This window comes from Pinus tabuliformis, chromosome J (assembly GCF_031772625.1).
Source record: "Pinus tabuliformis cultivar Carrire ecotype Pingquan chromosome J, CPIR1, whole genome shotgun sequence".
NCBI classification, from domain to species: Eukaryota; Viridiplantae; Streptophyta; class Pinopsida; order Pinales; family Pinaceae; genus Pinus; species Pinus tabuliformis.
The window spans coordinates 1,478,313,484-1,478,327,986 of NC_142295.1; the positions used below are offsets into that span (position 1 = coordinate 1,478,313,484).

The 14,503-nt window shown below is 38.9% G+C and overlaps 1 protein-coding gene across 1 annotated transcript in view; it reads right to left on the reverse strand.

Annotated features, from left to right (window-relative positions):
- The window catches only part of LOC149232968 (2-alkenal reductase (NADP(+)-dependent)-like), a 161,931-nt gene that overhangs the window by 33,888 nt on the left and 113,540 nt on the right, over positions 1-14,503 (reverse strand). The window lies entirely within an intron of this gene.

Here is a 14,503-nt window from a genome sequence, read left to right on the forward strand (position 1 = left end):
AAAGAAAACATTAATGAGTTAATGTCAAGACATCTTCATTCCAAACACGCCTCATTTTAGGAGGAAATTGACTTCCATCCACTTCTATGACTCTTTTCCATGCCCTCTTCTTAACACTCTCCATAAGTTTTCCCTGGACTTTCACAAAGATTTGATTCTAATTTCTAACACAAGATTATCCTGCATAATATGTCAGTTATTGTCACATGGTCCATGGCTGCCCTATCATGTTCTGCAAAAAATTTATCAACATTTTCTTGGTATCTTTACGGAATGACAGACTTAGACTCAAATCTAGGTTGTATCTCCCCAAAACACTGCAATTATAGACAACTTTGTTCGCCTGCTCTATAGGGAGGGGGATTTCCTAATCTTCAACATCATTTTCATTCTTTTCATTTCTCCCTTATCACTATCCTTTCTCATCGTGTAAATTTACTTCATCCTTAACATTGTCACTAGTATGGTGTCCCAAAGCACCAATCTCAACTATCTCAATGTACAAGAAGAATTCACCTTTTCAGCATTTAGAGAGTGGCCTCTATTAAACTTATGATCAACAAGGCCTCTCCTCTTCAACCAATTGTGAAAAACAATTGAATGAAGAAATATAGTTGCCATCTTCATCATCTCAATGTAATACTTCATAAATGAAACTAGCCAAATAGATTTTCAAATGAAACCCGCTTATCATATTCCCTACTTTAAATCAACAAGGAAAATCTTCATAATCATTTGTAAAAATTACATTCCATTGTAGGTTTATCCATCTACCTTGTCATTAACATGTAGAATTAACCACATATGTTCATAGTTACATCGTTATTTCTGTTGAGAAATCTAGGGCATTAGCATTGCGTGATTTCTCTTCTATTAGTGACTGTTTGTGAATGCTTTTTACTTGTTTAGATTAGGATCTTCTTCATGTTAGATTATTAGTGTTCTTCTTCATGAAACAGTAACCAATGCATGAACATAAATAGACAAGAGAGCATGTAGGCTATGAGCAAGGGCCAAAACCTCTTACTCTTTGAGAGGAAAGCCCGCACAAATTCATCTTATAGAGATTCCAATTGACAAATGCCAAGATCAAGACCCTTGACCTATTAGCCACTCCAAGACCGAGACCCTCTTCTTGACTCTTCTTTCGCTTCGACCTTTGTTGCATCAAGACTTAGTTACCATTGCGATTTCATCACTGTCTTCACATCGAATCAAGATCTTCTTCTCGGTGATAGTCATCTTTTGCACAGAGATGTATCCATTACTTTTAACTGTATTCCTATTGCTATAAGTGTATAGAACCCTTATCACAACAATACTGTAATCATCAAATCTGAGATAGTTCCTGAATCCTACCACTGTGAGGACCGAATCAAAATCCCTGAGATAGTAATGAATCTGTGGTTACCTTTATAGTACTGAAATGTATGACTGTGATGCAATCCGAACTGTCTTATATTCTTTGCTGCCACTGTAATACGAACTGTAGAGGGATCCAAATTCCCTACTTATCCAAACTCTGTCTTGAGTTATGTTCTCTCATCCAAATCACAGAGATACCTGGCTTCTGTTCACTGTTCTTTATCACCGAAACTTCCGAGGAGTTTGAACTATAACTGTGATAATGCAAGGTGTCTTCACACCTATTTATAGTGGTTGGTCCCATGTATTAAGCCGACATGAGCTTTCGAATAGATGTATGTCCAAATAAGCTGAGCCAACATGAGTTTCTTATGCATATTGAGGCCAGCATCAAAAGGTGGATTAGTGCTTGTCGTTGGAGGGCTATCTAGACATTTTATAGACTCATATACATTGTTATATCCCCAAGAAGGGTTCTTCGTACATGACATAGACTTTTTTACTTTTAATGACCAATCCTAAGGCTCTCAATGGGAGCCATCTAAAATAAAATCACTTGCCCTCGAAACCCATGAAGCAAGGCTTATAATAATAATTTTATTTTCTTCATTACATCATTTATAAAAGTCACAATTACATGTAATTATAAAGACCAAACCTAGTTACACTTTTCAACACTCCCTCTTCACTAGGGAGGTATTCATTATGGTACTTGGTCATTCTCAATCTGAAGAATTTCTCATAAGAAGAATCGGATTGGTAACCCATCTGTCTAACATCATATCAACCAGCATTGTCACATAGCAAGGCCTTAACTAACAGCTCTATCCACATGATCATAGCACAATGTTGGCGAGACCAATGATTCACAAACACCAAAATCATTGTCTCTCACGGTACATACTCGGTATTCACAGAGTTTGACCTTCTTTGGACTATTCTTATCTTGGATAGCCAATCCTCAAAGAATATTGGTCCACGGCTACTCTTATCTTGGATGCCCTGTCTCATCCTCATAGAGTATCGGATGCCAAATGACTACCCAATCCTCCATTTTGTCTTCCAAGTTGAAGACCAGAATGATGTGTCTATCTCTCCCTCTCAATTAGGGAGGACATATCAATTCCAATAATGGAATGTACTCATTCCTATGGAAGGAATGTACCTAAGCTCCCTCTTGGCTTACGAATTTCCAAGTTTCTTCCACGTAAGAAACTTGCTTTCATGATCCCTCTTAATTAGGGACCTACAGCAACTCCTTGACCAGCTACTTGAAGAGCTCCTTCCTTCGATGTCATGAATTTCTTTGTCTAGGAGTCTTCATCTTTTGTGGCTTCTACATAGGGCAGAGACCATCCATCACTTTCATTCACGAGTCAGTCATGTCATCACCTTTCATCAAAATGTGATCCATCAGTCTTCATCTGGCCTTGCTTCATGTCATGCTGCTTTCTCCATGCCATATTTTCCAAAAGGATCTTACATCCTTCTATATGGTCCTCTTGGAATTCATCCATAGTTCTTCCCTTTGGCAGTCCTGCATAAGCCCATCCAGATATTTGTTCAAAAATAAGAAATGAACACTTAAATCAAAATTACCTTTGTGATGGTCTTTCATCATGACATCTTCCTGTAGGGATCAGCATCCTGCATACATGTTGACACATCTCCCAAAGATATCCATTTTCAAGGGTCTTCATCTTTTCAAACTTCCATCAGAGTCTTCATATCTTTCCGAGAGATTTCCTAGTCAAATCTTTCTTGGTCTTCTGGATGTTGATTGCCTTTACCATGGTTGAGTATCTCACGATCTATTCCTTCCTTTCTTCACATGTTTCTTTCCCAAGAGCTTCCAATCAAAGTTCCTCAATTGCAGTCAACCACCTCATACTTCGTAAGAGGACAGATTATGTTGATTTCATCTAGTGTGAACCATGCCTTCCGGCATCCTTTCGTAGGAGGAGATTCCTTTCCTTTGATCATGCTTCTCAAGATAGAGCAGTGATCCAAATTACCTGCAACCATACAACATGACTTTATAAAATAAAATATAAGCATACATACCTCATTTACCTTTAGGTCATCTAGGCTTCTTTCAGCAGCTTCCTTGGTTGACAAGATCTTCAATCCCTTGATCTGCTTCATCTCTTATGTCATCATACCATCATCCCATGAATTCCACAAGTTGGAGTTCTTGATCAAACACTTGCTTCCACTCTAGATCGGTGAATCCTCTGATGAGGATTCCATCGGAGAACCTTGAGGATCTTGCATATCCTTATTTAGCAGATGTTTCCCTTTTGCCTAATGCATGATGAGACTTGTCCTGGATGACTTCTTCCTTTGATCTTTCAATGAGGTCACCAATAGCTATATCCTTCAAAGTTGACTATTAGACATGCTTCATATTTCTTATGGTGATCTCACAAGCTCTTACTTCTAATGCGTTTCCTTTTCCTTGGACTTCCTTCTTTCAGCTTCCTCCACTTCTTTGGTGAAATGGACTTCTTCTCTATTCTTCTTGTTATTGTCCTTCTTAAGCTAAGGACAATATTTCCTGTAATGTTCATAGCATTGAATCTTAGCTATGTTCTTCTTTCCTTTCGACAAAATGTCTGAATCCTTTCATTTGATCCTTCAACACTTTTGCCCTCAACCTGTCTTCTTCTATCTTGCATAGAAACCACAAGTTGTTGAATGGGATAGCCTTCTTATCCTCATAGACATTGTTACCTTGTTCATCAGTTAGTGCATTTAGAACAATGAGGATTATCTCTCCCAGATCTTGCAATTGAGATCTTATGAAGATAATCCTTTATCATATGATTCCTTCAATTTGAGTAGATCAGATCTAAGTGATGTTACCTTCGCATCTTTAGAGAATAGCTCTACCAGCGTATCATATATATCTCTTTGATGTCTCCAATAATGCTATATGAGGCTACCTTTCATCAGAATCCCTTTCCATGTATTTAGAGGAGACCTTTCCATAAAAATGTTCAATGACTTCACTTTCTTTGAGGACTATGTCTAGACTCTATCCTCCTTTTCCATGCAAGGAATTACGATGACCCAACCAACTTATAGATCTCCTTGCAAAACGAAGTCATTTTACCAAATTTGATTATAGAATGAAAGATACTTACTTGACAAGTGAAGAAATCTTCAACTTGATCACTTTGATGGTGGTTGAAGAAGATGTATTAGTGCTCCTTTTGAATGATCTTCTTCCAAATGAAAAATCATTTCTTCAATAGAGGAGATTGCTCCTTTTATGATGTCAACACCTTTAGATCTAGCTTCCTTTGTTGATGATGATAGATGAGGATGTTTTGTTGTTTCCACGGATGACCTTCTACAAGGATAAGGAGAGGATCCTTGCTACAATGATGGGGAGCTTGCCTCATAGCTTTTGACGATGATGACAATGCCTTCTCGCCTCCAAGATACTTCAACTTCTCTTGAAGTGCAGATCAGAAATGCTTCTAGGATTTTGAATCTCTTTAAGATGATGTGATTTTAAACTTTAAAGTACTTCGAGCTACCTTGCTCTATAGATAACTTGATGAGGATCTTTGTGGTCTTTTGATGATGACTATAGGATCCAACACTTCTGTTGGAGTAGACTTCTAGCTGCTTTGATGTGTAGATCTATTTGCCTTGGGTAGGAATAAGGTTTTGACCTTGATTGATAATCCCAAGACTTTTCCTAAAGTAAACCTTCTTCTATGATCTAGGGTTTGATTCTCCAAAGTAGATCTCGACTTTACTTTGAAATTCTTCAATCTTGCTTTGATGCCTTTCTTGAAATTCAATCCTTGAGCATCTCTTGATTGCATGCCCTTTTCTTGACTTTGACACCTTAGCTCTGAAACCATGTTGAGAAATCTAAGGCATTAGCATTGGGTGATTTCTCTTCTATTAGTGATTGTTTGTGAATGATTTTTACTTGTTTAAATTAGGATCTTATTCATGTTAGATTATTAGTGTTCTTGTTCATCAAATAGTAACCAATGCACGCACATAAATAGACAAGAGACACAACATGTAGCCTATGAGCTAGGGCCAAAACCTCTCACTCTGAGAGGAAAACCCACACAAATTCATCTTATAGAGATTCCAATTGACGAATACCAAGCCCAAGACCCTTGACCTATTAGCCACTCCAAGACCAAGACACTAATTCTCTTGACTGCCTTCTTCTGCTTCTTGACTCTTCTTTCTCTTCGACCTCCGTTGCATCAAGACTTAGATACCATTACGATCTCATCACTGTCTTCACATCGAATCAAGATCTTCTTCTCGGTGATAGTCATCTTTTGCACAGAGATGTATCCATTACTTTTAACTGTATTCCTATTGCTATAATTTTATATAAACCTTATCACAACAATACTATAATCATCAAATATGAGATAGTTCCTACCACTGTGAGGATCGAATCATAATCCCTGAGATAGTAACAAATCTGTGGTTACCTTTATAGTACTGAAATGTATGACTGTGATGCAATCTAAACTATCTTATCTTCTTTGCTGCCACTGTAATACGAATTGTGGAGGGATCTGAATTCCCTACTTACCCAAACTCTGTCTTGTGTTCTATTCTCTCATCTAAATCACAGAGATACCCGACTTTTGTTCACTGTTCTTTATCACCGAAACTTCAGAGGAGTTCGAACTGTAACTGTAATAATGCGAGGTGTCTTCACACCTACTTATAGTGGATGGTCCCATGTATTAAGCCGACATGACCTTTCGAGTAGATGTGTCTCCAAATAAGCTGAGCCGGCATGAGTTTCTGAACCAAAATGGATCATAAAACCCTCTAAGTCTTTCAATACTTAAACACCGAATGGCGGAAAACACTATCGCACAGGAAAAACACGCAAAAATGGTGAAAACAAAGCCTATCAAAGGCTAAAACAACAATGCACAGGAGTCGTCGGATCTGGGCGATCAACAGTCCAGATCTAATCGGCATATCACAATCGGAGGCAACAGGCGGAGTCTATCAGAGGCGGCCTTATGGAAATCGCAATGGCGATCATTGCAATTAAACGAGGACCGTCGATCAAGCGCACAGATCAACGGTCCAGATTTACCCGTGCTATCGCATCGCCCATATGCAGAAGGACTTAGCCCGCGGTTAGAAGGATTGGCGATATGCGATTGCAATATATCGCATCACAGCTTTGTAAGGGGTGATGCCAAGGAGGCCAGCGACCATGCGATGCGTTGATAGCCGATAAGGCCGATCGGCACAATCGGCGATCGGAAGCCAAAAGGGATATGCGATAGCGATATATAGCCGGACCCGAAAGGGTTATGAATGCGATATTATAATATTTGAAGTCCGATATGGAGCATTTTGTCGGGTTTTCCTTTGTATTTGGGGTTTTTCGCTATAAACCCAAATACGAAGGAAACCACGACTAAGCGATTTGCGATAGCGATTTAAAGGCGGACCCGATGGAGTTTAGGGTGGATTCCATAATATTTCAAGTCCGATAAAAGGCATTTTTGCAGATTTTACAGCGTTTTATGTGTATTTCTCTGTGTAAACAGAGGAACAATATTTTTGGGTTTTTAACGCGCCAATGGTCCCTTCCGTTACAAAACAGGTGGCCACCATCCCTGAAGACGTTTAACAATGATTGTTTAACGCTCAGAGGGGATTTGAGCGGACAGAGGCCGAGAGCCAGAGAGCCCAAAAGGGAAAACGAACAGACAAACGCTGATTGGCTTAAAAGCCACTGAATGACAGAGACAGGAGCAGGCAGTGCTGAGACAGAGAGAAAACAGAGACAGAGAGTGAGAGGGAGAGTCTGTGTACTCAGAAAGACTTGAGGGATTCAAGCAAAACCCTATTGTTTGTTTCTGTTGTGTTGAGACTCAATTTGAGCTCACATTTGTAAAAAAACTCTATTCTTGAAGACATAATAAAGAGGTCACCACTGAAAACTGGACCAGGAGACGTAGCCCAAGAGTTATGGGTGAACTCCTTGATTATTTGTTGTGTTATGTGTGTGTGTTTGTTATGCTTTTCTAACTGCTCATTGTCTATATTATTCACAATCTTTTCGATCCGTTGAACTAAGTAATATAGGAAAATCCTACAAATGAGTCTGTAAGACCTTAAAAGTAATCTAAGATCTCATTTTTCAGATCAAGTGGTATCAGAGCTTTTGGTTTTTAGTTTTGTTAAGGTTAGACAAGCTTGTGCTGGATTTGAATGCTAACTAGGTCAAAGCTCAAACTAGGAGAAGGAAAACTTGTTGAGGCTAATCCAAAGATTGGAAGAGTCTATCCTCGGAGGAGAATGGCAGAAGAAACTTCATTGGAATCAGAATCTCAATTCATGGACAATTTTATGGCCATGCGAGCCATGGTGGAAGAGATGTATCGAGAATTTAAGAAGGGTCGAAGTGAAAGCACTTCAACACCCAAACAAGGCAAAGGAGCAGAGGAACCTCTTCTAGTTGCCCATCCAGAAGGCAGTAAAATTCTTTCTACCTGGAATGAATTTGTTTCTACCATTAAAAAACAATTCTATCCTCTAGCTTATATGCAACGAGCAATGATGAGTTAGCAAACTCTTCGCCAATTAAAGGGCCAAAGTGTACAAAGCTATACCCAGGAATTTAGAAAAAGAGCTTTAACTCTAGGCATATCTCTAGACTCACCTGAAACTTTGTTGAAGTATATAGGTGGTCTGCATAGCTATTTGAAGCACACCATTCTCATGTTTAATCCCACTAGCCTAGATGATGTATCAGTTCAGGCTACACATCTAGAAGCTAGAGGCAAGAATGTGAACCCAGAGATTGGGGGATCATCAAAACCCTCTGCAAGCAAGAACAAGGAAAAGAAGACGCTGAAATGTAAGGAGAGGAAGACAAACGCTGTACAGAAAGATAAACCTTCATGCACTCATTGCAAGAAGGATGGACACGATGATGCACACTGTTGGTCTTTGCATGGCGCTGAAACCTAAGAAGTTCGGTAGTAAGAAGAAGAAGACTGCTGCTGCTATTCAGAAAGACTTGGGGTCAGACTCAAGTGATGAAACAACAGTCACAGCCACAGGTATAAAAGGTAAAAAGTCTGAAGCATCTACAAGTAATTCTGCACAATCTATTGATAATGAAGATAATGAGAGGCAAGGACATGAGATTTTTCATATTAGAGTTATTTCCAAGCACCAAAAGATTGATACTTTATTTGATAGTGGATCAAAAGTAAACTTGATTTCTGAAACAATTGTAAAGAAGTTGGGCTTACTAACAACACCTCACAAGAAGCCATATCCCTTAGGTTGGGTATGTGATAAAGCAAAGCTACAAGTGACAAGATAATGTAAACTACTTGATTTCTGAAACAATTGTAAAGAAGTTGGGCTTACTAACAACACCTCACAAGAAGCCGTATCCATTAGGTTGGGTATGTGATAAAGCAAAGCTACAAGTGACAAGACAATGTAAACTTAGGTTTGCTATTGGGTCAACATTTGTAGATGAGGTTGAGTTAGATATAGTTCCCTTGGATATATGTGGTATTGTTTTAGAAAGTCCTTACTTGTATGATAGAAAAGCCATTTTCTATAGAGCTGAAAATAAGTATCAACTCACTAAAGATGGAATAGAATATATTGTAAGAGCTCATAAACTCAAAAATAACTATTCTCTCATAAACTCAGGGCAAATGAAAAGAATTGTAAATTCATGCAAGCAATTTTTACTAATGGTTGTAAAGGAAAAGAACCCTGATGAAACCAACGGATTTTAAGGTTGTGATGCTAAACAGAAAGTTGATTTAGTTAAAGTTGTTTCAAAATATGATATCCTATTTCAAGAACCTAAAGGTCTGCCATCCAAAAGGGAAATAGTACATGATATTCATTTGCAGCAAGATGCTCCATTACCTAACATTGGAATGTACAGGTTATCCACTTTAGAGAATGCAGAGATCAAGAAGCAGGTACAGGAGCTACTCGATAAAGGGTTCATAAGACCAAGCACGTCACCATGTGGATCTCCAATCATACTGGTGAGAAAGAAAGATGGTTCGTGGAGGATGTGCATTGATTATAGAGCACTGAATAAAATAACGATCAAGAATCGTTATCCTCCTCCTCGCATTGATGATCTATTAGATAAGTTGAAAGAAGCAGTTTACTTTTCCAAGTTAGACTTGCATAGTGGCTATCATCAGGTCAGAGTTGCAGAACAAGATGCATGGAACACTGCTTTCAAGACAAAGCAAGGGTTGTATGAATGGTAGGTTATGCCTTTTGGCTTAACTAATGCTCCTGCCACTTTCATCAGAGTTATGAATGATGTACTCAGGCCTTTTATTGATGATTTTGTAATTGTATATTTAGATGACATTCTTGTTTTCAGTGAAACATGGGAAGAACATTTGAAGCATGTAAAGCAGACTTTAGATGTTTTGAAAAGAGAAAATCTCTATGTGAAGTTATCAAAATGTGAATTTGGCAAAACATATTTAAAGTATTTGGGTCATATTGTAGGGGGTGGTGAATTGAAGATAGATCCCTCTAAGGTTGAAGTCATTGTGAACTGGCCCAAGCCCAAATCTGCTACAGAAGTTAGGAGTTTCCTAGGAGCAGCACAATATTGGAGAAAGTTTATTGCTAAATTTTCCTTGATTGCAGCTCCCTTACATGCTTTAACAGGATTGAACAAGGTGTTTCAGTGGGGAGGCAAACAACAGAAAGCCTTCGACACCTTAAAATAAAAAAATAGTACAGCACCAGTACTAGCACTGCCCAAATCTTCAACGTCCATTTGAGATTGAAACAGATGCCAGTGATTATGCCATGGAAGCAGTGTTGATGCAACACGGTAAACCCATATGCTATCATTCTGAGACATTTACTTCTGCAGTAGTTAATTATCCCACATATGATAAAGAATTTTATGCATTAGTACAGAGTGTGAAAAAGTGGAAACATTACCTAATGGGCAAAGAAACAATCATACATACAGATCATCAACCACTTCAATATTTGCACTCACAAACTAAATTGCAGCAATCAAGACATTATAGGTGGATGGGTTTTCTACAGCGATTTCATCTTGTCATCAGATATAAGAAGGGCATACACAATAAGGTTGTAGATATGCTATCAAGACCAATCATAAATGCATCTACTATACTTGATCATAACTCAGTAATCCATGAAAGTTACATTGAACAATATGCTCAAGATGTAGTTTTAAGGACCAACTCTTATATCATTTGGGAAAGTTATGCATTCCACAAACTGAAAGAGTTAACATAATCCGAGAAGCACATACTTCTCTCATATCAGGTCACTTTGGTGTAAGTAAAACAGTTGCAAAGGTTCTGTTATTGGCCAAGAATGCATGAAACAGTTTCTAGATATATTAAAGGGTGTACTATGTGTGCTAAAAGCAAGCCCAGTGATAGAAAATTAGGCTTGTACACCCCACTTCCAGTTCCTTCTCGTCCTTGGGAAAGTGTTTCCATGGACTTTGTTGGGGGATTGCCAAAATCTAGAAAAGGTCATGATTATTTGTATGTTATTGTGGATAGGTTCAGCAAAATGTGTATTTTGATACCTTGTAACAAGCAGGTTACAGCTAAACAAACAACGAAGTTGTTCTTTTAGCATATATTGGTTCATTTTGGGTTACCCACTTCTATTATATCTAATCGAGATTCCCGATTTGTTGGGAAGTTTTGGTCAAGTCTATGGGAGTTGATGGACACCAGATTGAAGAATAGCACAGCATTTCATCCACAAACAGATGGTCAAACAGAGGTGGTCAACAAGACAGTGATCCAGTTGCTCAGAGGCTATTGTAGCAAGCATCCCAAGCTTTGGGATGAACATTTGTGTTATGTGCAACATGCTTACAACTATGCCAAGCACTCTTATACTCAAAGATCTACTTTTGAGACTTGTTTTGGTTTTATACCAAAGTCTCCCTTGGATTTTGTCTTTGGTAAAGACATAGCAGTTGATGGACACAGTGATGTGGACAAAGCAACCAAGTTCATTGAATAGATCCAAGAAATTCACCAGGAAGTGCAGGAACAGCTAGAAAGAAGCCAAGCCAAGTACAAGGCAAGGCATGACCATCGAATTGAGCATAGCTTCCAAGTTGGTGATCAAGTCTGGTTGTACATCACAAAGACAGAGTGCAAGGTGAAGGTAAGAAGTTGAAGCCAATAAGGTATGGGCCTTTCAAGATACTTGAAAAAATTGGTGAAAACGCTTTTCGCCTTGATTTGCCAGCTTATATGCATATCTATTCAGTCGTTAATGTAGAGAACTTGAGGCTGTATGAACCTTCATTGATTGAAGATCCCAAAGAGAAAAGTCAATTGCCTTCTCTTGATGATTTGTTGCCTGAATATCTCAATGAGTTGCAGGAAGACACAGTTCTGGACAGGAAGGTGAGAACTACACACAGAGGGATGTTGAGTACCTGAGAATCGGACTCAACGGTTCAAAACCAAGCAATGCACGATGGATAGAGATTGGACAAGTGAGGAAGTTGTATCCTCACTTGATCGATGCTTAAAAAACCAACTTTTGGTGGTCCAAAAGCTTTTCAGTGGGAAGGCATGATCCAAAATGGATCCTAAAACCCTCTAAGTCTTTCAATACTTAAACACCATCGCAAAGGGTAAACCTTCAAGAATGGCAGAAAATACTATCAGACAGGAAAAACACGCAAAAATGGTGAAAACAGAGCCTATTGGAGGCTAAAACAACAATGCACAGGAGCCGTCGGATCTGGCCGATCAACGGTCCAGATCTAATCGGCATATCGCAATCGGAGGCAATAAGCGAAGTCTATCGGAGGCAGCCTTATGGAAATCGCGATGGCAATCAGAGCGATTAAACGAGGACTGTCGATCAAGCGCGCAGATCAATGGTCCAGATTTACCTGCGCTATCGCATCGCTCATATGTAGAAGGACTTAGCCCGCGGTTAGAAGGATTGGCGATATGCGATTGCGATATATCGCATCGCAGCTTTGTAAGGGGTGATGCCAAGAAGGCTAGCGACCATGCGATGCGCCAATAGCCGATAAGGTCGATCGGCGCAATCGGCGATCGGAAGCCAAAAGGGATATGCGATAGCGATATATAGTTGGACCTGAAAGGGTTATATATGCAATATTATAATATTTGAAGTCCGATATGGAGCATTTTTGTCGGGTTTTCCTTTGTATTTGGGGTTTTTCGCTATAAACCCAAATACAAAGGAAACCACGACTCAGCGATTTGCGATATCAATTTAATGGCAGACCCGATGGAGTTTAGGGCGGATTCCATAATATTTCAAGTCCAATAAAAGGCATTTTTGTGGATTTTACAGCATTTTATGTGTATTTCTTTGTGTAAATAGAGGAACAATATTTTTGGGTTTTTAACGCGCCAATGGTCCCTTCCGTTACAAAACAGATGGCCACCATCCCTGAAGACGTTTAACAATGATTGTTTAACGCTCAGAGGGGATTTGAGCGGACAGAGGCCGAGAGCCAGAGAGCCCGAAAGGGAAAACGAACAGACAAGCGCTGATTGGCTTAAAAGCCACTGAATGACAGAGACAGGAGCAGGCAATGCTAAGACGGAGAGAAAACAGAGACAAAGAGCGAGAGGGAGAGTCTGTGTACTCAGAAAGACTTGAGGGATTCAAGCAAAACCCTATTGTTTGTTCCTATTGTGTTGAGACTCAATTTGAGCTCACATTTGTAAAAAAACTCTATTCTTGAAGACATAATAGAGAGTTCACCACTGAACGCGGGACCAGGAGACGTAGCCCAAGAGTTTTGGGTGAACTCCTTGATTATTTGTTGTGTTATGTGTGTGTGTGTCTGTTATGCTTCTCTAACTGCTCATTGTCTATATTATTCGCAATCTTTTCGATCTGTTGCACTAAGTAATATAGGCAAATCCTGCACATGAGTCTGTAATACCTTAAAAGTAATCTAAGATCTCTTTTTCAGATCAGTTTCTTATGCATATTGAGGCTGACATCAAGAGGTGGATTAGTGCTTGTCGTTGGAGGGCTATCTAGACATTTTATAGACTCATATACATTTTTATATCCCCTCGAAGGGTTCTTCATACATGACATAGACTCTTTGACTTTTAATGACCAATCCTAAGGCTCTCAATGGGAGCCATCTAGAATAAAATCACTTGCCCATGAAGCAAAGCTTATAATATTTTACAAAAGTCACAATTACATGTCATTATGAAGACTGAAACTAGTAACACTTTTCAACAATTTCGTTTCCAATCATGAGTAATATTTGTCCAACCAAATTTCTAAGGTACTTGTTGAGATCATCCCTAAAAGTGAAGTCATGCAACCTTAGGGGTTTGTGTGCATACCTAGAAGGGTTAGATGGCAAGTTTGAAGAATAATTGGATGGTTTCTGCATTGAAGGGCCTTTGGAGACTGTATGCTACACTAAATAGTAAAAACCCCCTTTGCCCCTCATTTATAGGATATGTGTCACTTTTGTTGGTTTGTGCCCCTTAGAATTTGTACAAATGGCATGAATAACTCTTAGTTCTTGTAATTTAGATTAATTAATGGTGAAGAGGGTCTTTTTCCCATCCTTAGCCTAGATTAGGGGCTTTCAACCTATGCCACAGGGTTCATCTGACCTAAACCTTGACGTTTGGAATTTTGTGAACATCGAAAAATTCGTTGAAGTTTGTATAGGTTCATTTAGGTTTGATTTATCCTTCCTTCCGCGTAGGTTTCAAGTCAAAAATAAAATCTCACGGATCTAGGTTATTAGTAATTGCACACGCCCCACAACAACAAAAAATGACCTACAAAAGTGTTGTCAAAGTTGGTTAACTAATGTTTGTCCATAATGTCATAATGTTGGTAGGTTTCTTCATTAAGATTCTCCTTATCAAAACCTGTGATTGATACAAAGAATTTTATGTGTAGTTTCATAAGAGGATTTTTACGAGTTCCATGCATTAGTGAAAAGTATTGATAACCCTCAACAAGTAGGTTACAGGTCGAAAATAAAATCACAAGGATTTGGATTATGTTACCCACCAAAAGTGGTGATCCCATTGGAGAAATTTTCTCCTAGTCATCTTTTCCA